The sequence below is a fragment of the Crocuta crocuta genome, unplaced genomic scaffold (assembly GCF_008692635.1).
Source record: "Crocuta crocuta isolate KB4526 unplaced genomic scaffold, BGI_CrCroc_1.0 scaffold407, whole genome shotgun sequence".
Classification (NCBI taxonomy): Eukaryota; Metazoa; Chordata; class Mammalia; order Carnivora; family Hyaenidae; genus Crocuta; species Crocuta crocuta.
In genome coordinates, this window is record NW_027551557.1 from 1,977,872 (window position 1) to 1,999,498 (window position 21,627).

General features: G+C 36.8%; 2 long non-coding RNA genes across 2 annotated transcripts; one reads left to right on the top strand and one right to left on the bottom strand.

The window, feature by feature from the left end:
• Positions 1-1,391: 1,391 nt before the first annotated feature.
• On the bottom strand, positions 1,392-11,129 carry LOC144219202 (uncharacterized). The gene is made up of 3 exons (XR_013331335.1): positions 11,001-11,129; positions 2,587-2,643; positions 1,392-1,715 (listed from the first exon to the last, which is right to left on the bottom strand). It is a non-coding gene; the product is annotated as an uncharacterized LOC144219202 (long non-coding RNA).
• On the top strand, positions 3,923-21,266 carry LOC144219203 (uncharacterized). The gene is made up of 3 exons (XR_013331336.1): positions 3,923-3,982; positions 17,787-18,028; positions 21,042-21,266. It is a non-coding gene; the product is annotated as an uncharacterized LOC144219203 (long non-coding RNA).
• The last annotated feature ends 361 nt before the right edge of the window (positions 21,267-21,627 follow it).

The window sequence follows — 21,627 nt, forward strand, 5'->3', positions numbered from 1 at the left end:
ATAAAATTTCTAAAGGAAAAATGATAAAATTTTCATTCATAGACATTAAAGAAGATGTATATAGTAATGGAGATAATATTATGCTCATGGTTTGGAAGATTCAATATTATAAAGCTGATCTACGGATTCAATGCAATTACAATCAAAATCCCAACAATGTATGTATGTGAGTGTGGTGTGTGGGTGTGTATGTGTATATGGGATGACATGCCTATTCTAAAACCAATAAGAAAATTCAAAGTAGCTAAGAAAATCTTGAAAAAGAATAATGCTAGGGAACTTGCCCACAGTCCCCACCCCCACCCCCAAGACTTCTTTAAGGACTTCTCTATAAAGATACTGAAGCTAAAATCATGTGGTATTGCTGAAAAAATAAATAAATAGATTAATGGAATAGGACAAAGAGTCTATGAATCAACATAATTGTTTGAAGAACAATGGAAAGGATCCAGGTAAGAGTGAGTGGGTAAATATTCATGGAAAAAAGGGCTAAATAGCTGAAGTTAACAAGATGGCTCAGAAAAACAGGATACAAACTCTGAGAGGAAAGATAGCACCTAAATAGGAGATGATGTCTTTTGAGAATGAAGGGGAGGAAAGGTTGGACAATGGAGAAGAGTGAGGATGGTGTGAAACCGTCATCATTCAGAGTAAGAGTGAGGTGATGACAAACTGTAACAACATGGCCGAGCATATGTAAGAATTAGTGAGACTCATCACCAGAAATGTGCCACTCATTAAATAGAAAACATGAGTGCGTTGTTTATCTTTCCAAGTGCAAGCACAGAGAAGGTAAATTACACGAGCTCAATAAGAATTAAGGTAGTATCAGGTAATTATGGATAAAAGGAGAGTAAGTAGGTAAGGATGGCAAGGATGTTATGAAATTCTAAACTTTGGAATGTAAGTTGTAAATGGAGAGAAATGAAGAAAAAAATAGATGGATTGCAAGAAAAGATGGATGGAGTCTCTACAAAAGTGTTGTCCAACTTTATCTGGTATTCCTTATCACCTCTCTGCCTAAAGATGTCTTTATGCTTGGTCTGAGGACAGAAGTCAGATTTCCCATCAAGCTTCTCACATTATGCCGTCAACAAATTGATTCTACTAGAATTGTGGTTGGTAAAGTGATTGCCTCCCACTGCACTTGATTAAAAAATAAAACAAAATAAGTAAAACAAATGCATAGTCGAAACAGGGCAAAAAGAAACCCAGGACCCATGCTGATGTATATAGCTAATAGAATGTCTCCCTGAAAGTTCTGTTTTAACCAAATATCAAAACCTTGAGCTCTTTTGCACAGCTTGTAAGCAAATGTTAACTTGTGGATTAGATTTACATTTTACTCACAAAGAAAGAGAAATGGTGGGGAGGCCAAGAAGAAGGCATAACAAAGGTTTATTTTGTAGCAATGGAATCACAACTTCCTGGTTAGAGATGAACTTGACTGATGGCTTTTCCGTGGTAGCCTCCCAGCACTTAATCTTAGCCAAATATTAATGTGCTGAATTTATTACATTTGAGCTCTGAAATTGAAAGTGACCATCTGTGGCACATGTGTGTGGTACATAGAACAGTAATATATTGTGGACTAGCCCAACATGAAGCAAAGGATATGGTGATTGTGACATGGCAAACCAATTCACTCACTCACCAAGACCACTAAATGAATCTGATGAACACTGGTGTCATTCCTCTCCACAGATATCTGCTTTCTGAAACAATGCACAATAAACAGGGGATATTTATTAATAATTCCTTCAACATATCGCTATAACAGACTGCAGTATAAATCTGGAAATACACTTTACTTCACTGAAACAGAGCAATCAACTGAACAAAACTAAATTCTAGAGGAAAAATATCACAAATGTCAAAAGAAGTACAAAGAAAAAGTTTCTTTTTTTTCCTGGAGAGCAAGACTACAGTGAAGGTCAGCATTGCAAACCTTGTTCCACTGGGATTTTTAGGCAGATGTTAGGATTAAATTAGGGAGGTATCTGTATACATTTTGTGACCAAAGGAAAAACAATTCACATTTTCACTAGGAAATAGAATCCATAGGAAATTAACTTTTGCTACAAATCCAAAAGAATAGGATTTACATTACAAGGCAGAAGATGTAAATGTTTACTAAGAAACTCATCTTTTGGTAAATTATATATAGAGCACCCTAAAGAAGGAAAGGGTGCAATTTGTGAAGAAGTGAGAACTACCATAAACAAATGGATATATTTGTTTATTTTAAATGAATTTTTATTCATGCTTTGCATCCAGAGAAAAGAAAACAATTAGGTTAAAATTAATTTTGGGAATACCATGCTATCAGTATTATAGCAAGGACTTGGCTATGGGATTGGGTTGTGCATACACGACTGAGTTTAACTAGTTTGACAGATGAAGTCCATAGCTGGATAAGATATGTTGTGTCAGGATTCTAAAGAATTAGGTAGCCTGGTAGTTGTTTCATAGCCATAAACTCTAGAATGTCCAAACACTGTCCTGTCAGTCATGTGGATCTCCTTGAGAGATTCCTGAGGACACTCTATGGAAGGAAAATTAGTGGAGTAGGAATCAAAGTATTACCTTATTACCACCTGCTGAAGAACTTTAATATCCTCAGGTTCAGTAAACTTGGCACTTCTGGAATGTTTTGAAAAAAGGGGAGAGGCTCAGAGATCCAGAGTAAAAGAGAGCATTCAATGTCTATGTAGCAGAACAAAGACGAATTTACTCGTTATTTTGCATTATTCAGTACCCTTTCTGTTATAAGTGATAGAAACCCAATTCACACTGAAACAGAGAATATGATAGGTGACTAGAAATATAAATGGCTAATGAGCCAATGAAAGTATTTTATTCTTATAGAAGAAATTAAAATTAAAACAATGAGCAATAAGATCTTATTGCCTCTAAAACTGAGAAGCTGCTTATAATAGAGAGAATGTTCACTTTTGTGTAATGTGGTATAAAATCTTCAGGAGATCAATTTGCCCTGACAGTGGTAAATTTTAGGAATGTATCTTAGCATTTATTCATTCATTAAATAAATATTTTACCAAGTATCTATTATAAGCCCAGTGGTTATGATCAACAAGATAAGATAGACATTACCAAAAATCAGGCATACTAAAAAAGTAAACAGGGGCTCTTGGGTGGCTCAGTTGGTTAAGTGTCCGACTTCGGTTCAGGTCATGATCTCTTAAATTTGAGCCTCATGTTGGGCTCTGCTGACAGCTTGAGAACCGGGAGCCTGCTTCAGATTCTGTATCTCCCTCTTTCTCTGCCCCTCCCCTATGCACTCTCTCTCTCTCAAAAATAAATAAACATTAAGAAAAAAATGTTTAAAAAGTAAACAATGTAAATTTGCAATTGTGGCAAGCACTGAAAAAGATTTATATGGAGTTAGAGGTGCCTATAAGGGTAAGCTGACAGTCTCAGAGTTCTAATAAAATTTCCTAACATTCACCTATCTGTAAAGCATTGAGTAAGTAAATGCTTACTAAGTAAAGAAAAGAGGCACCTGGGAAATGTAATCACATGTACAAATAACATAAAGAAGGAAGGGGAATGCAGAATATAAAGGCCAGTGTATCAGTTAGTATAGGATCTACTATGCGACAGTAACAAATAACCCCAAAGTCTCAGTGATTTAAATCAACAAAGATTTCTTTCTCACTCAAATTTTATAACCAGTGTGAATTGACTTTCCTCCAATTATCTCTGCTTCTTGTTCATCTCACTAGGGAATACATTCTAATAAAACAGCCAGTATCTGGAATGTTAGTTACCAATCACCATGGGAAGAGGAAAAGGCTAAAAGGTCATAATTAGTCACATGGCTTCAACCAATCACAGAGGGGTCCAGGGAGTGCACTCTTGCCAAGCGCAAAGAAGCCAGAAAGCTGGAATACTTCAAGAGCACACTAATCACATGCCCAGTGTGGTTGGAGCTGAGAGAGTGAGGAAAATATGAGCCAGAGTAAGAAAACCTATCTTTATCCTATTAGAAGTAGAGAGTCACCAAAGGTTTTCACTCGGAGGGATTTTCCTTAAGAAGAAAAATCATGTAGTTACATTAAACTTAATCTACAAGCTTATTTACCACAGTAGTGTTCAGTAAAATATTTAAATGAGAGTAAATCCTAAGTATTCAACAGTAAGTTCTTCTCATCCTTATCATGTAATACCATATAACCAATGGAAAGAATGTATTCAGAAAAATGTGACATGAAAATTATGTCTGAAGAGTATGCATACACTATGGTACAACATGACATCTACCTGTTTTTAAGTACCCTATATTTAGAATATGTGGGTTAAAACTTACATATATATGAAAAAGCAATTCTTACTTCATCTAAACTCATGTTTTTAAATTTTATTGTTTTCCTTATTATATGTGCTTTATTCATGTGCTAATTTTTGCAAAGAAAATACATTCTTTTTCAGTAGAATTTTTTAGCTAACCATGACCTTATTTGCCACTGTTCAAAAATAAAGATCTTCTCTTTTTCCATTGGTGAACATGGCTAGATTTTCTGTTCATCTCTTGTAACATATGTAAAAGTCATGTTTTTGTTGTTTCAATTCATCTGAACACTCTGGAAACTGTGTTTATATTACCACAAGTTCACACACTGTTCCTAGTTAGAGAAGATACAACATTTGTTCCCATTTTTTCAATTACCTCTTGCCACAAGCAGCCTCACGATTTGAGTTCTGGGTTCTGGGCTGACCTGGGGCAATGGAATGGCAAACTGTTTCCGTATCCAAAGTAACCAAATAGACTTCAGGTAGCAATTCTTGAGTCCAGTCAAGCACCCCCATTTCTTGAACAATAATGACCTCATGAGAAACTGTTCTGCATCCACCTTTTTGACATTCTTTTGGCTAGGGTGATACAATGGTCATAACTGCCAGTAATGGATCAAGAAAAATACAGCATATGTATTACTGACACCATAATAAGAGTACATATATCGCTGGCGAATCGGCTGCCTTGTTTTACTTTCTTACTCCATTGCTGGACATTTTACAGGAGAAAGTTCTCTGATTTTTCAAGGAAAAATTTGGCACAAGATCTCAAACCATATTTCATCTCTGCTTCAGCTTCCAAAAAAATAAATAATCTATTTGACCAGACTTTATAGACATTGGCCAAATGTTGGCTTGAATGCTGAGCTTATACCTGGATGGGCTGATACATCTGACACAATTGGGTTACCTCAAACTGGGCCATACATGAAAGGCTTGAAAATGTTTAAAATCGGCCAGGGATGGGAACACTCCCCTCGGAAGTGTGTTGGTGAAGCAGTAGATTTGCACTTCTTGCAGGGATTGTTTTGTACCTTTGTTGTAAATGAGTTTGTTTTTATTCTTTAAAGGAAAAAAAAGTTAAAGAATAAGGTAAGAATTTCATTACAATCATTGGAACCCAGCATTTTACTTATCCAAATTACTATTTATGAATTCCCATCCATGGGGCCTATGTGGTCTGCCATTTTGGCTTTTATGACTCTTCACAACATTTTGTATATCAAGAGGCTTCTGTTTGAGCTGATATCTCATGATGAGAAAGAATTTGGGTTTTTTTTCTGTTTTTTCATGGGTGGTTATTTTCACACAGAGGTCTCCTATTTGGGTCTGGTGAATAAAAATTAGATCTGAAATGAAATGAAAGTCAAAATACAGGGTAATTGCTAGATAGAATAGCAGAATATTCTTTTTAAGTAGGCTTCATGCCCAGCATGGAGTCCAACACAGGGCTTGAACTCATGACCCCAAGATCAAGAGTGAACATTTTTCCAATGACATCTTTTTTGGAAATACTGTCTGAATCCTCTTCAAGCAGTACAAAGTAGATCTTTACTTAGTTTTATGACAGTAAAGCAAAGCTAAGGCTTTTGCAAATATTGTCAAAAAGAAACCTGACTAATCAATGTGAAAGAAGATAATGAAAGTTTGAGTCAATGAGGAAATTAAAGTTAGAAAAGGCAAGTTTTCAATTTCTATTTCTCTTTTCTTTCATCATAAGAATAGAAAAAATCAGGGGAAACTTCAAGAAAAGATCATGATTAGCTCTATCAAATATTTATAGTTGCTTAGAGGCTACTCTGTGAAAATATAGATGCTGTTCTTTGAATGAAAAGAAACAAAACCCAAAATATTATTAGAAACAAATCCCTGGCTAAAATCTCAGAAGGGGAATTTACAATAGGTGGATCTCAGCAATGTGATGAATGTGGGTAGATTTGTCAATGTTTAATAAGTACACTAAGATAAAGTCAGGTTCAGCTCATGGCGGGCGTCAGATACCATTAGAAAGTAGACAGAATGCTAAAAATCTAGTTATTCTGGCAGAAACAGAGCAAGGGTTTGTTCCAGCTAAGATATCAGGAGAACCCAAAGTCATATCAAACTCTCATGGGCAAATGAGGACAATAGTAAGCTTCTGGTCCAGGATCTGAAGAGTTAACAAGAATATAATTGAAAGGAACCAACACACACACACACACACACATACACACACACACACACAGAGTCTTAAGTGATTATTTGAACTGAGATTCTATACGGGCTCCTCCATTCTCATGAGAATAACTCTATATGCCTATATGGCACAATACTCTAAATTTATCTGTCACCAAACACAGTGGTTAAATTCAAATTTTTATTTTCAATAACTGTTTCTACCCAGAGAGACAAGTGTCGAAATCTCAAATTCTGTGATCTTGTTAATTGCATGCCTGTCTTATCATGGTTTTTCTACTGGACTAAGCTAGATAAACTCTCCTGTTTTATCACATTGTTTTACAGTTTTATTTTCATATTCATATTTATAATATCCAATAAGTTACTTGGGAAAATTTACAATTTTAATTGTGCATTTCTCATAGTATCTATTCTGTGTGTGTGTATAAAATCAAACTAAAAATTCTTTCTTTGATAACGCCAATGAAAAATTTCAAGACAACCCAGCTATCAACACCAAATTTTAGTAAGAAGATACAAAAATCCCCTATTTCTCTTAAAATCTTACTGTATAGCACTAAGTTTCATAAAATCAAAGGCTTCAAGTTGGAAGTTACTTAAGAGCTCGCCTATGATGTTTTTAAATGTCCACAAATTTTGTATACTTTTTCCATCAAAAGTGGGATCTATGTCTTCCTTCCATGCATCTACATAGAATTCTTACTCACTTGCAAAAACTCTAATGTAGGAAAAGTGATGTTTCATGACTTCTAAGACAATACAACTTCTATCTTGAACACTAGGACACATAAGATTCATATCCCTGAGACACCATGTAAGAAGCCTAACTATTCTCATGCAACCATGCTGTGAAGTCTAAAACACATAAAGAAGCTACAAATACATGCTCCAGTGGGCAGTCCCAGCTGAGCTCTCAACTAGTTACCAGCAAAACCTGTCAGCCAGGTGAATAAGCCACCTTGGACATCCAACCCAGTAAAGCTTTCATAAGGTTGCAATTGGTACATAACTTCATATGGTTGCAATTGGTATATAATGCAACTGCATGAGAAACCCCAACTGAGAATTGCCCAGACAACCAAGCCCTTCTGAGTTCCTGACCCACAAAAGGATGAAGAAAATAAAATTTTTCTTCTGCCTTTTGTGTTTTGGGGTAATTTGTTATGTAGTGATAGAAAATTGATATACCATCTGATGCAAAATCTCCACTCTGGGGTGAAACTTTTGGATTAAATAACTCTAGTAAAGGGGACACCCTTCACATGTTAGCCATGTTTGGGATAACTCTAGTCTGTTTCTCATATCAGACCAAAATTGTCATCTCTCTAACTTCAAACTATTATTCTAGATTAACCTTCTAGGTCAGCATGAAACAAATCTTTGGTTTCTTCAACACGGAAGCTTGCCACGTAGACAAAAACATTCTGCAAATATCTCCTTGGTCTTTTCTCCTGTAGGAAAACAATGCCCCATTCTTTCAGACTTGCCTCAGAAGATATGATTTTCAGAATTCTGTTTGCCTTCCTTTGAACACACTCCAATTGGAAAAGTCTGTCTTAAAATATAATGCAAGAAGTTTGACACTTTATTCTATAAGTCTTCTCACTTGAACAGAATTTGGTGAAGCTGTTATTTTTTATGGTCTCTGTTGTGCTAGACCCAATATTTCATTAATGCAACTGATGATCCTGCTAGCCTATTTTTCTAACAGCCACATCACACTCTTGGCTTATTTTACAGTTGTCATCAAATGGAAGTCCCACAACTTTGCCATCTGTACTGTAGCCAAGCCAGCTCACTCTCATGCAGCTGACTTTCTGACCCTAAACAGAACTTGAAATTTGTTTCTGCTTAATTTCATTTCATTGGTTTTGGACCAGTGTGTCTCTGTCAGTTGACATCACTTTTATGCTTGGGTGTATCACTTATAGTTTCAGTTATGCATCCCATCTCTGCATCTCCATGTCTAAATTCTGTCAAAATTATCTATATAAAGACTGAGCCAACAGGACTAAGAGTATAGCCTAGTCAAATTCCATTATAAAACTATAAAACCATTTGCCAACACATAGCAGGTAAAAGGCACTAAATATCAATAACTTTATCATTCAAAGTACTTCTTAATCATGATGTTCTTGCAAAAGGCATTGTCACATGTAGTAATGTGACTGAAATAATTAAAATGTATTTTATCCATGGAATTTTCTGTTTTCTAGAGATTCTAACAAAATGAGAAATCTTGTGAATTTAGCATGACTTATCTTAAGTGAATATATGCTAGCTCCTAGAGATTAGATATAGTATTTCCTTTGGGAGATAAACTACAGGCATGGCAATGCATTCTAGAATATTGTATTAAGCTAAAAAAAAAAAAGAAAAGGCAATGATTTCCATAATAAGTTTATAAGTTTATTACCATTTTAAGGACAAAGATATAATGTTCTTAGTTTACCAGCAATCTTGTTCCTTTTTCTTTCTTAAAAATTAGAGTGTACCTATCTTATACTAGCAGCTAATATTTATTAAATAATTGAACTGATTAATAAATGAATGAAAAACACATAAACTGTTACATTCTTTGGTTGTAATTTCTTCATAGAACATTATGAAGTTATCTCACTCATTTATTGTTCACCTTACATACAGTTCTCTGTCTACCAGTTGCCCATAAGTGCATTATACCATGTCTGCCTTTCCTCAGTACTGTATCTACAGTGCCTAAAATACTGCCCCAAACATAGTACATCCACTTCATGGGAGGATATGAAGTGAAGAACTAGAAAATAATCAGTCAAGGCCTTAGGTCTCAAATTCACTCAGTTACTCACTCAATATTATAATTTTCAGTCTATTCCTCCCAGTTAGAAAAACCTTTTCCTTAGTGAAGATTGATAGGAAATAGGCCTTGAGTTTTCTCTCTGTTACTTGTCAATGTATTTCTGAGAAACACCAAATCTGGATCTTATTCCTATGCCAAATATCCTTTCAAAAGTAGGTGTTTTGATTCCCCGCAGAAGCAGTATTCTAAGCAAGCAGTTTATTTTGGAGACAACCCCATGAAACACCAGGAGGGAAGATGGGGAAGTAAGTCAGGCAAAGGTGGGATGAATAGTTTAACTCTTCCATCCGCATAACATTGAAAAATGCATCTTTGCATCTTTGCAATTGAAGCAGTCATTCATATTGACCTCAAGAGCTTAGTGGAGTAATGAATGTTTCAGTGACTTCATAGTTCAAGTGTTTTCCCCACTTTCTCAAACAAAATCATGTACTCTCTTCAGCATTCTTGAAAAGATTGACTTTCCCCAGACATAGCAGCAGGCTGACATAGATTTAAATGGAACATCTGTGTGTATCTGACTTTGACATCTATTATTTCCCTCACTTTGCCTCATGATTTGTAGTAGACATGCTTCTGGAATTCGTGAATTAGAAGAAGAATGTAAATATACACAAATGTGTATCAAGCATTCTATAAAATAATTATAAATAACTTATAATTATAAATAATTATTCATTTCAATTAAACTATAAATAATTTATAGTTCTATAAAATAACTATAGGATATTAAACAGCATAAAAAGATGATAATTAGGGGTTTTCATCAAATAAAAAATAATTTCAAGGAAGTATACATAATATGAACTCATTTTTATAAAAATGTGTGTGCGTAAATATAATATAGAGTGTATAGGTGGTCAGATTTGGGGTTATTTGCTTTCCTTCATTCAATTATGTGCCTGATTTACCTTTTCAAAAACAAAATCACATTTTATTTTGTAGTAATAAACAAGCAAAAAAGTGTGGCAATTGATATAAACAAATATCCAAAATAAGAAAGCAGACAAATTAAAAGATATTATTCATAGGTCCCTATATGACAAAAAATATCCTTAGTTTATTAAAGAACATGTCATCTACCACTGATTACTATAATAAGAAGTTACTATTTTTTCTGTTAAACTATGACTAAATGATCATAAAATGGGACTAGTTCATGTGTATTTTTAAATAAAATTCAGGATACATAATTTAGCCTACCCACAATTTTCCACATAAAACAATGTTTGAAAATTTTGGATACAGAGAGAAAAAAAAAAAAGGTGCTAAGAATTTCTATTAATTTATTTCTGGTCCCCTGATTTTGAGTGTTTTCTCTGATTAAATACAAAAAAAGGACAAGTACAAGAAACTAGGTAAACATAATAAATTAGTTTTCTCCAAACTAGTAATTGATATTTATTTGTTTGTTTGTTTATTTGTTTAAGTAGGCTTCACGCCTAGCACAGAGTCCAACGCGGGGCTTGAACTCACAACCTAGAGATCAAGATCTGAACTGAGATCAAGAGTCAGACACTTAACCAATTGAGCCACTCAGGTGTCCCATAGTAATGGATATTTAATAGACATTATCATCATCATACCCATCATCATGCCCCATCACTAATGAACAACATTTCCAGATAATAGACACTATAAATAGAATATGTTCATGACAGATTACCTGGAAATCTTTCTGAACCTACGATGTAGTGTGTAGCCATCCAACAAGATGGAGCAAAAGGAGTAAGATGGCAGTTGGCAGGGCCAGTACCTTTATGGAAAATAGCTTGGCAGTTACCATGCAAACAATTGTGGTTGAAAACATTCCAAAATTCCTCTCAAATTCCAATATAACCTCCTTTATCATTAGAGAGCCTGAAATCAATTGCATCTTGGATATAACAGGTATCCTTTATGACCTGTTTCTTTGTGGTTTGTCATCGTTCACTGCAAGAGAGACGATTTTAGGGGTTAAAGGAGGGGGAAATCATTTTAATTGATATACCATAGGTAAACAGTACCCATTACTGGGTTTTCCACTTATTTTCAATTCACAACTTACAAACTAGAGCAGAATATTTTTGTCATCTCCACATTCTTCCCAGAAATTATATTAACTATTCTGTCAATATTCTAGCAACAATTCAAAATTAAATACATTAGAAATTCAGCTCAGTTACACTAGCCAAGTTTCAAGTGTCCAATAGGCAACTGTAGCCAGTGGCTACCACACTGTACAATGCAGACATGGAACATTTCCATAATTTCAGAAAGTTATATTCAACAATGCTAATCTGCATATCAAATACTGTCTAGCTACATGTTAAGACCTAATGAAAAGCTCAGATTTTAATGACATCACTAGTTTGCCACGAATTTCCATATCTGCCTTACAAAGTAGTCAGTATAATTTAAGGTAGAATGGTATGCAACTTGTTGCTAAAATATTCAGCTCTGTTGCCATGATCTCAAAGTCTTCTATAAGTATGTCCATTCTGGGTAACCAGAGTTTGGATGAGCAAATAAATCATTCCAAATACATAACAAATCATTCCACAATGTAGTAGCCTAAAAAAGCAGAAATCACTCATTCTCTCTGCCCCTAAATTGGGTCAGAGTCTCCAATGAAGTTGTTGTCAAATGTCACTTGGGCTGCTGTTATCTGAAGGCTCAGTTGACCTGGATGATCCTCCTAATGTGACTTGCTCAAATAGCTGGCAAGATGATTCATCTCCATGAGACTTTGTTAGTGTCCTCACAACGTGGTAGCTGGCTTCTGGTAAAGCTACAGATACAAGATATTGAAGCAAAAGTTGTAATACTTTTTATGACCTACCCTTGTGTATCACACACCATCATTTCTATCATATTCTATTGATTACACAGGTCAGCCCTGAATGATTCAATATGGAAAAGAAGTTCACTAGAGCATGACTATTAGGAGCCATCTTAGAGGCTGGCTACCATACTCAGTCAGCACCATTTCTTGCTAGATACAGGGGTTGAGAAGAGCAAGCAGAAAACATTACTAAGAGGAAGTCAATCACACTGCTTCTGGTGCCTGAGCATATTTTGCCTAATCCCAAAAGGAAGCTTCATGTCTCACTCAGCCCTTTATTTTTCCTCAAGTGATCAAGAAGTTGGAACACTCCAGCCTACTAACCTTCCCATAGAGAACATATTTACCACATAAGGGGAGGAAACTTTACAGCCTTAGGCCTTCATTGGTTCTGAATCTTAGTCACAAAATTGAATGATTGTAGATCTTAAAAAAAGGGGGGGGAACAAAACAAGTCAATTGATACATAGGTCCCACCAGAGATTCTAATGTCACTGATCTAGGTGCGACCAAAGAAGTAGATATTTTAAAATCTTCCTAGGTGGTTCTAATGTGCAGCAAAAAGTGGAGAACCACAGAGAAAAACCCTTCTGAATGTTCTCTCAAATGACTACCTTTCTTCCTTAATTTCTCCATCTTATTCTCACAACTCTAATTTTTATTTATTTCAATATTCTTTGCTTGATTTTGAGTTTAGATGACAATGTTACATTACTTTCAGATGTATACCATATAGAGATTCAACTTCTCTATACATCATGCTGTGCTCACCACATGTATAGCTATCCAGTAAGGGGTTAAAATCCAAAATATGTAAAGAACTTCAACAACTCAACACCAAACTTATTTTTAAACTCCAGGTCCTTGTTTCTCAACTGAATCCCTGAGCAAATTCATCATTTCCCACAGAAGTTGGAGAATTTCTTAGTATCTTCCAGAGCCTACTAACTCCACTAAACCCCAGAGGCTGACCGTTATAGATCCCTAAAGGGTAGAAATCTGCTCTGTTTCCAAGACCAGGGGAGAAAGTAGAATGTGTGAATCCACTTTATTTTTTTAAGTTTATTTATTTATTTATTTATTTATTTATTTATTGAGAGAGAGAGAGAGAGAGGTGGGGAGGGGCAGAGAGAGAATCTCATGCAGGATCTGCATCATCAGTGCAGAGCCCAGAACAGGGTTGGAACTCAGGAACTGTGAGATCATAACCTGAGTGAAACCAAGAGTCAGATTACTTAACCAATTTAGCCACCAGGCGCCCCAGATCCACTTTAGGCTCTTGAATAAGGAGGGCTGCAATTAACTTCCTCACTAATTATCTAAGATGCAAGCACACCTTGTCAAAGAAAAAAATATTTACCAGAAAAAATACAGTCAAATCTAATATGGGAAAACAACTTCTGGTGAACACAACTGTCACTCTGCTCCTTGAGAAAATAAATAAATAAATAACCTCAGCACAGTGGTGTGGAGCCATATCTAACCCTTCAAGATGTGATATATGAAACAACAGCTACCCCAGTGATCGAGAAGGACTCCTATTTTTGCCATCTGGTCTGGTGCTAGCATTCCACCCTGACGTTTTTAGACCCTCTGTTTCTCCTCCTATAGGAAGAGAGGGATGTCTCATTTTTGCACATCATCAAACAGAGAAACTCCATGTATTTTCCTCCATAGACATCTACAGGGGAAAAAAAGCTCTATATATCAGCCATTCTCGAAATTAAGCACACATATGAATTACCTGGGGATCTTCTTAAAATGCAATTGTGAATCTGTGAAAACTGAGATTCTTCATTTCTAATCAGCTGCTAGAAGATGTGGATGTTGGCCACACTTTGAGTATCAAGGATCTAGATATTCTAGAAAAAATTTTAAAATGACTACAAAGCACTTTCATCTCTCTTTGATCTCATGCTTGTCTGCAGGACTGACATAGTCTTCTCCTGCCCCCCCTTTTTTATTGACAGTCTATAATGTTCAGAGAATTCCATTATTCTTACACTTTGAATTTCTTCTGCTTTTATTATGGAACATAATCCCCTGAATATCTTTAAATTACAAGGTTACAAAACCTCCATGAAAGAAAGACTGATAGGAAACAAATTTGTATCATAATAACATTTATTCTGTTTCTAATGAGCATTACTATATTCACTGATGCAATTAGCCACACCAACCCAAACTCCTTTCTCTTACTCTTTGAGAAGGGAAAAAAAATCCTACAAAACATAATTAAATCTAATTACCACCCAGACTAAATATGGCGCAAATACATGTTCTCTTAGAATTGTTATAAAACACACAGGATGTAATACTTAGAATGCCAATATGATTCATGCCCGGTGGTATTGTGGTTACATGTTAGTCGGGAGTACACTGAGCTGGGCTTCTTTACTTTATTCTCTTAAGCAATCTATTATTCAGGTCTTCAGGACACAGGGAAAAAACATGCTCCTTTGAAACATCTTAATTTTGGAAGAAAAAAATACCTATATGTAGTCAAATTATCTTTAATCACTTACAGGAATTTTCCTCATTGTCTTACTACTTCTTTGAAGTGCACTTTGACACTATGAACCCTTGGTCATTCCAATGTGCTATTTTCAATGACAAAGCCCATGAAAAGATCTTCACCTTCTATTAAAGAATTCCAGGTCAAGACAAAAACTACTAACATAATTTGAATATTTAGTTCCCTGGGTTAATAACAAGACAATGAATAAGATCATGGCTTTCTTTTTCTTTGATAGAGAAAAAGTCCACCATATAAAGAAAGAATAGGGGCACCCAGGTGGCTCAGCCAGTTGAACGTCTGACTCTTGATTTCAGGTCTGGTCATGATCTCACAGTCCATGGGACTGAGCCCCATGTCAGGCTCTGTGCTGACAGGATGGAGCCTGCTTGGGATTCTCTTTCTCTCCCTTTGCCCTTTCTCTGCTTGTGTCCTTTCTCTCTCAAAAATAAGTAAATAAACATTAAAAAAAAGAAAGAATAAAATATTGAAAACAATTCAAAAGACATATAATGTGTCTTTGTAATCCAGCTACTCACTACAATCAAGTCAAACTTTAAGAAATTCTACTTTTGGGACTTTTGGGGCACCTGGATGGCTCAATCGGTTGGGTGACTGACTTCAGCTCAGGTCACGATCTCATGGTCTGTGGGTTTGAACCCCGTGTCTGTGCTGACAGCTCAGAGCCTGGAGCTTGCTTCAGATTCTGTGTCTCCTTCTCTCTCTTCTCCTTCCCCTCCTTGTGTTCTATCAAAAATAAACATTACAAATTTAAAAAATAAAGAAATTCAACTTTTATTACAAAACAATTTTAACTTTATAAAAGACACCAACCAAATATGACTCAGTGTCTAACGAACTCTTTTGTTCTCAAAACTGTGTTGTTAGCATTATTCCAACCTGTTTCCAATTAATATTTCTTTGATTGACTCACATTTGGGCACAAAAAGAAAATGTACCCCAAAATTTCTATAAAAGTAGTTTTGTGCACTCTGCATCATTCAGGAAGGAAAAAAAGACTGTTCCTTGCCTCCCTGGTATCAACCAGTCTAATCACATATTTCCAACTCCGCCCAAGTCAGAATAAATAAATGTATGCAAAGATATTGCAACTTGGAAGCCCAATATTTGTAATAGCTGACTCCTTCATAGGAGTCACCCTTACCACAATCTTTACCTTGGAAATCACATCTGAAGTAGCTGGATCAATCCCTCCAAGCAGCATATGTTGAAATTTTTGTCTAACACCATGGTAACCATAGCAATGTTTATTTCATTACTAACTTTTATAATGAACATAAAGAACTTTGGACATAAATGTTTGGCAGCAATAATGAAATTGCCTAACTCTGGTGGCTTTTGTTCCATTGGCTCCTGGGAGACCATACTGAAATATAAAGATCAAGTAACTATGTTCTCAATTAGACTCCATAATTAAACTATGATTTGATTGAGTGATTTCCATTTGCCTAGTTTGGAAGATGTGGATTCCTGTCCTGTTTCATCACTGGCCAATTATTTGAATTTGAATAAGACAATCAATCTGTTAGTTATTTTACATATTAAAATAAGAAATAGTTCATCTAGAAAACTCTGAAGTGACTTTCATAATAAAATATAAATTATTAGTCTAGTTTTATTTTTAAGGTGATAGAAAAAAATTCACTTGAATGTTGAAGCTTTTTGGAGAATTTCAGCCATAACTTTGACTCACTAATTAAGCTTGGGCTGTCCATCCCAGACAAAGGAATATACAACAGCTTACAAAAGTGGCATATACTTAGGCAGCAAATATTCACTGAGAGGCTGCTAGAGGCCAAGTGCTACATAAAACTGATTAGTTTTAGAGCTTCATTGAGAACCAGCTATGGGGCAAGTGGGTGGTAGTCCTTCCTATAACTGGAAATATAATTAAACAGTGAGGCCCACAGGTAGTGATCAAAACAGAGATATGCCAAGTCCTCTTAAAGAGGCAGAACAGCCCTCCATCTAAGCCCGGATAGTAACCAGATGGATGGTGTTTATATGTTTGAAAAAGAAATGTGTCTGGTGGAAACAGCATTGGTCTGCCTTACAAATTAAGAGATACAACCTTGAGAACCCATCTCTAGGACCAATCACATCTACAAGCACTCCTTTAGAGAGGTCCTCAAGAACAGAAGAGAAAAAAATACTAAGCTAAATTGTAATCAGCATTTAGTTCGTCCAACTAATTCTTCCCACTAAACTGCCTTCTGATTCCAATTTGACTTCCCACATATCTGTCACTGCTAGGCAGGAAAAATTGGTCCCACTCCAGAATGACGGTAATGTTTTTCTGACTGGGATTGATGGTCCTTGAGGCACAGATAAATCTCATTTTCTGAGCTTTTCAAAATTTTGAAGGTAGCAGGGAGGTGCCTATCATGCATTCCTTAGGCTAAAGACAGACTCTCCCAAGGAGTATCACACATCACAACAGGGCTTCTTTCCCCTGAAACGTCAATACATTTATTCTTTCTTTCTGTCCACATTTTTATTCTCCTTCTTCTCCTCCAATAAACATAATGAGCTGCCATGGGTCTGAATTTTAAGAATGGTTGGGATTAGGAAGGTTTGGAAGAGGGAATTTCAAAGATAGGAGTGATTAAATTGGGTTGGGGAATTAAGTAGACCAGTATAGCCAATTTAAAGAGGAATAGTGATGCCAGGTGAGATGAAACCAGAAACTTAAGCCAGATCTAGATCAGGAAGATTTCCAAAGAGTATTAAGGCATTTGGTCCTGAATAATTGACTATGAGAGTTTTTAGGGTTTCTTGAAAGGTAGTGACAGATCACTTTGAATATTAGGAAGATTATGCATAGATACATAATCATACATGAAGAAACCACACTGTAGACTATATTTACCACAGAAGTATATAGTTCAATACTTCTAACTTCAAAGAGGTCACACATTTCTCTTTGGTACCTGGAAGTAACACACTTGGAAAGAAATGACTAATGTTTACTCATGTTTACTCACAAGAGACACTGGAAGGGGAAAAGGAGGGATGTGGGCCTATGAGTAATGGAAGGAGGAAAGAAAAGAAAGAATGGTGATCTCTCTAATTCATCTAGTACCTTTCCTCAGGGGTAGAGTTTGCCTTCCGAAATGACCAGTAAGTCAACACTGGCAGCAACTCAGCCACGAGAGCAATATCCAGGAAGCTAACAGAACCACAGAGGACTTGAAACACATGTGTCTGGGTTCCAGTGTTATTCCCAAGAAATGTCTACAGCCTTCCTCCAACACCTCCCTGGATGAAGGATGGAAACTAGGTGACACATGGCAAGAAGGGACAAATGGACACTCCAGCTGAATTGTAACAATGGGTGAGGACTTTTCTGCTATCACAAAATCTGAGAGAGGCTTACTAATCATTCCAGATTCCAAAAGTAGCTTTTTCTATAGGAGGGTACAACAGCATCAGAACTGTAGCTCCAAGAGAAAGGTGTCTGTGTGAGTGTAAGAGAAAGGAAATGTGTGTGTCCAAACACATGTGTGTGTGTTTTCAAAGCAGAGCGTGAACACAAAAATCACACAGCCTTCTGGTGTTATGGGTTCCCCTGAGTTGAATGTCTCAGTGATGCAGTTTGGCACTGGACCCTTCATCTGAGCTGAGATTCCCTCCCTCTCCTTTTGCTTCAGCTCAGTGTTTTGCTTGAATCTGAGTCATAAGCTCCTTAAGCTGGCAGGAAGCGGATAGTCGGGCTGGCAGCTCCAACTCCCCCAAACAGAGGGAGTGTCTTGGCTGACACCAAAGCAACCTTTTCCATCCCCAGACCCAGTAACAGAACCAATGAACATCAGCAGAACAGAAGGCTGGGCTACACACAGAGAGTGGGAGAACAGAGAAACCATCCGGGAGAAATCCATTAGTTCAAGCCATGGTTTAAGAAAAAAAAAAAAAAAAAAAAATGAAGGCTTTATGGAATTACCTCAGCCACTCACCAGGGTCTTCCAATATTTTGTGCTTATCTCCCAAAACTGGCCGATAAACACTCTAAACTCACCCTGCTCAGACCCCACACGTCTTCTGTCTCCATCAAGCTTCTGACTGACTCCTCTCCGTAGTAATCTCCATCCTTCCCTGCATTTCTCCTAAAACAGCTACTCTAACAGTTAAGTTCACACTCACACTTGGCCCTTACTTGTGGGTAAAGCAGTAAGTTATCTGAAGGAATCAAGAAAAGACGACATTCCTGCCCAACTCCATCAAATTCCCTCTTTCTTTTGTTAGAAGTCCAAATGTAACCAGAGAGGGAGGAAACATTGAGACAACATCAACCATTGACACCCTGGATCCAATCAGTTGTCAAATTAGCTCCAGCAGGGATCAAGGGCATGAGCAAGGAGGGAACCAGATTCAGGGGAGGCAGAAAAGCTGGGAAGAAAAGTTTGGAGTAAGAAAGTTGTCCAATGATTACTACAATGTGGGTGACCCTGTATGCTGTAGTTCAGGAGAAGGGAGGGTGGGGGTCTGAACACCTGGATGGAAACAATCTGCCAAAAGAGCAACAGGGTGTTGAAAAGTAATGGCAGAATGTTGGAAACAACCCTTACCTCCTTCATAGTTTTTCCTTCAGTTAACCTGGTTACTTAAGCTAAGCACTGGGCCTTGGCAGGTTTTTTGCATGCAGACCCCAACAGAAGAAGTCTGTCTTGCGCCATACAGTTCCCACATTTCATACGCCCCTCTCCCAACTCCCTCTGTCTCCTTCACAACCTGCCACCATCATTTGTCTTTCTCTGGCTCTTATCCACCTCATCTTCAGCCTCCTCAAACTCCACTTCTGACATGTGGCAAGTCTCCCAGGCCCAGGGCCCCTGGCCTGTTTTCTACCCGATGTTCCTCTGTTTCTTCCTGTCTGCACCACTGCCTGATGCCTTCTGATTGCTCAAACCAGAGCTCAGCTGTCAATCAAGTGCTTGACCTCCAGAAGGCATTCTTGGCCATTCAATTTAAGGAAAGTAAAAATAAAACAGAACCAAAAAAAAATTCCCTAAAATATTTGAAATAGGTTCTGTTTGGAAAGTTAAAACTAGTGAATGCTGAGTGTGTAAAATAACATCTCCCACTGTCTTAGAGAGAACTTTGCAAAGCAGCTATATTTCCTATATTAAAAATATATGCAATTTTGTTATGAATTGAGCTCTTTCTTTTCACAGACACTAGCTCTTTGTTTATTTCAGATATGAGCAGCTACACAGCTGCTCCCCAGTTCAATATTTGCAGCATATTAGTTATGAGAGATAACATTGAATTATTAATATAAATAATGTGTTAATACTGCCCCACCTGTATATGTAAGAGGTCTTGGAAAATAGTCTCCATACCTAGTTGAAAATGACTTTCAAGACCAAGTTTGCATAGAGGATAAGAAGGCATACTCATAACTACCAAGCTCGAGTAAGTTCATTTTTCCCTTTCCTTGGTTCAGATGAGATGTGTCCTTCAGTCTTCTCTGTGTCCATCCTGAACACTTGAGTGCCAAGCTTCTTGCACACGGATCCATGGTAGAGTAACTCAACAAAACCAAAATTCTCATGGCTCACTATTTGAGCATTAAAGACATCTTTGGTGAAGGAATATAAAGTAGTAGAAACAATCAATTGTGGAACTTACTAAGAAAGGCTGGTAGGATGTGGAAGACACTGCAGGGAAAATCAATTAAATCAAAAAGTTGAGGAAAGACCAACCAATCTGATGAAATGTACCTACAGAAGAAATAGATAAATGAGAATCCCCTGAGACTCCAAATTCTTATCATAATTCTCTCATGGTCTCTTGCAACAGGATTAAATGTTTTCTGAAGTCCCATAACATCAGAACTATAATACAGTCCCAATTAAACAGTGAGAACTAAATATTTTCTAAAGTCCTATAATATACTATATCTCCCTGAGTTCAAGCTCAGAAAACAGTCAAATAAACACAGTTTGTGAAACAATAAGAACTCTCAATGTAGCCTAAATTATTTATTTCAAAGGTAGAATTATATAATTGGCTTTCTTAAGCAAGTCATGCATTGGTTAGCATCTGATCTAGCAAGTAAAGAGATGCTCCCCCTAAAGTCTTTATTTATATTCTTTAACTCCTTGAAGGGAGGACAGAGAGTCTCCAGTAATAAACTTGAAGAAAAATAAATAAATTTTCTGCTCTCATCCACTGACTTCAGCATGGAAGCCACTCTTAAGGCAGTTTCTTCAAAATAGCAAGGCCATATTATCGTCTAAACCTCCTGTCCTCCAAATGTTTACTCCTACCTCTCCATTTCTCCCTTTCATCCTGTTATCAATGACCATTGATTGTCTGTCTTTTACTAATCTTTTTCCCCCTTTCAGCTTTCAGGTCCTGTTCATCTACAGTCCCCCATCACAAATACCAGAAGAACTGGTCAGACCCTCCTTGGCAGGCAGAACTGAAGGTGCTAAGAGACCTCTTCAGCGTGGAGGGGTTGACAGAGACAGAATATGCATAGAGGAATGGCTCTTACCATGACAGACATGGCATATGAATTCTCTTCAGTAGAAATGACATGAAGAAATATGCAGCACATACCAAAAGTTTGCCAGAATGAAGTGCTAAATTTTGATGAATTACTGTGAAGTACTGCACTAAAGCAGATCGAACAGCATTTGATAAAAATTAATCGACTGGAGCTCTATGTATCAATGTGCATGATTCTCATGCGTATGTTCCTTTCTCCTCCAGTACTCTGACCTTTTAACACCTCTGTCCCCCCAGACTTTCAGCTTGACCTCCTTTACTCACATTATCCACAGTTCTTCCTGGACACTCCCTCCATGAATTGCAGCCTGGAGATCCAAAAGCAGTGAACTGGGACAATCACATAGTTCACCATACTTGTTCTCTCTCTCTCAGGTATGATTGTTCTGCATTACCTGAAGACTAATGTCTTCTTTTTTT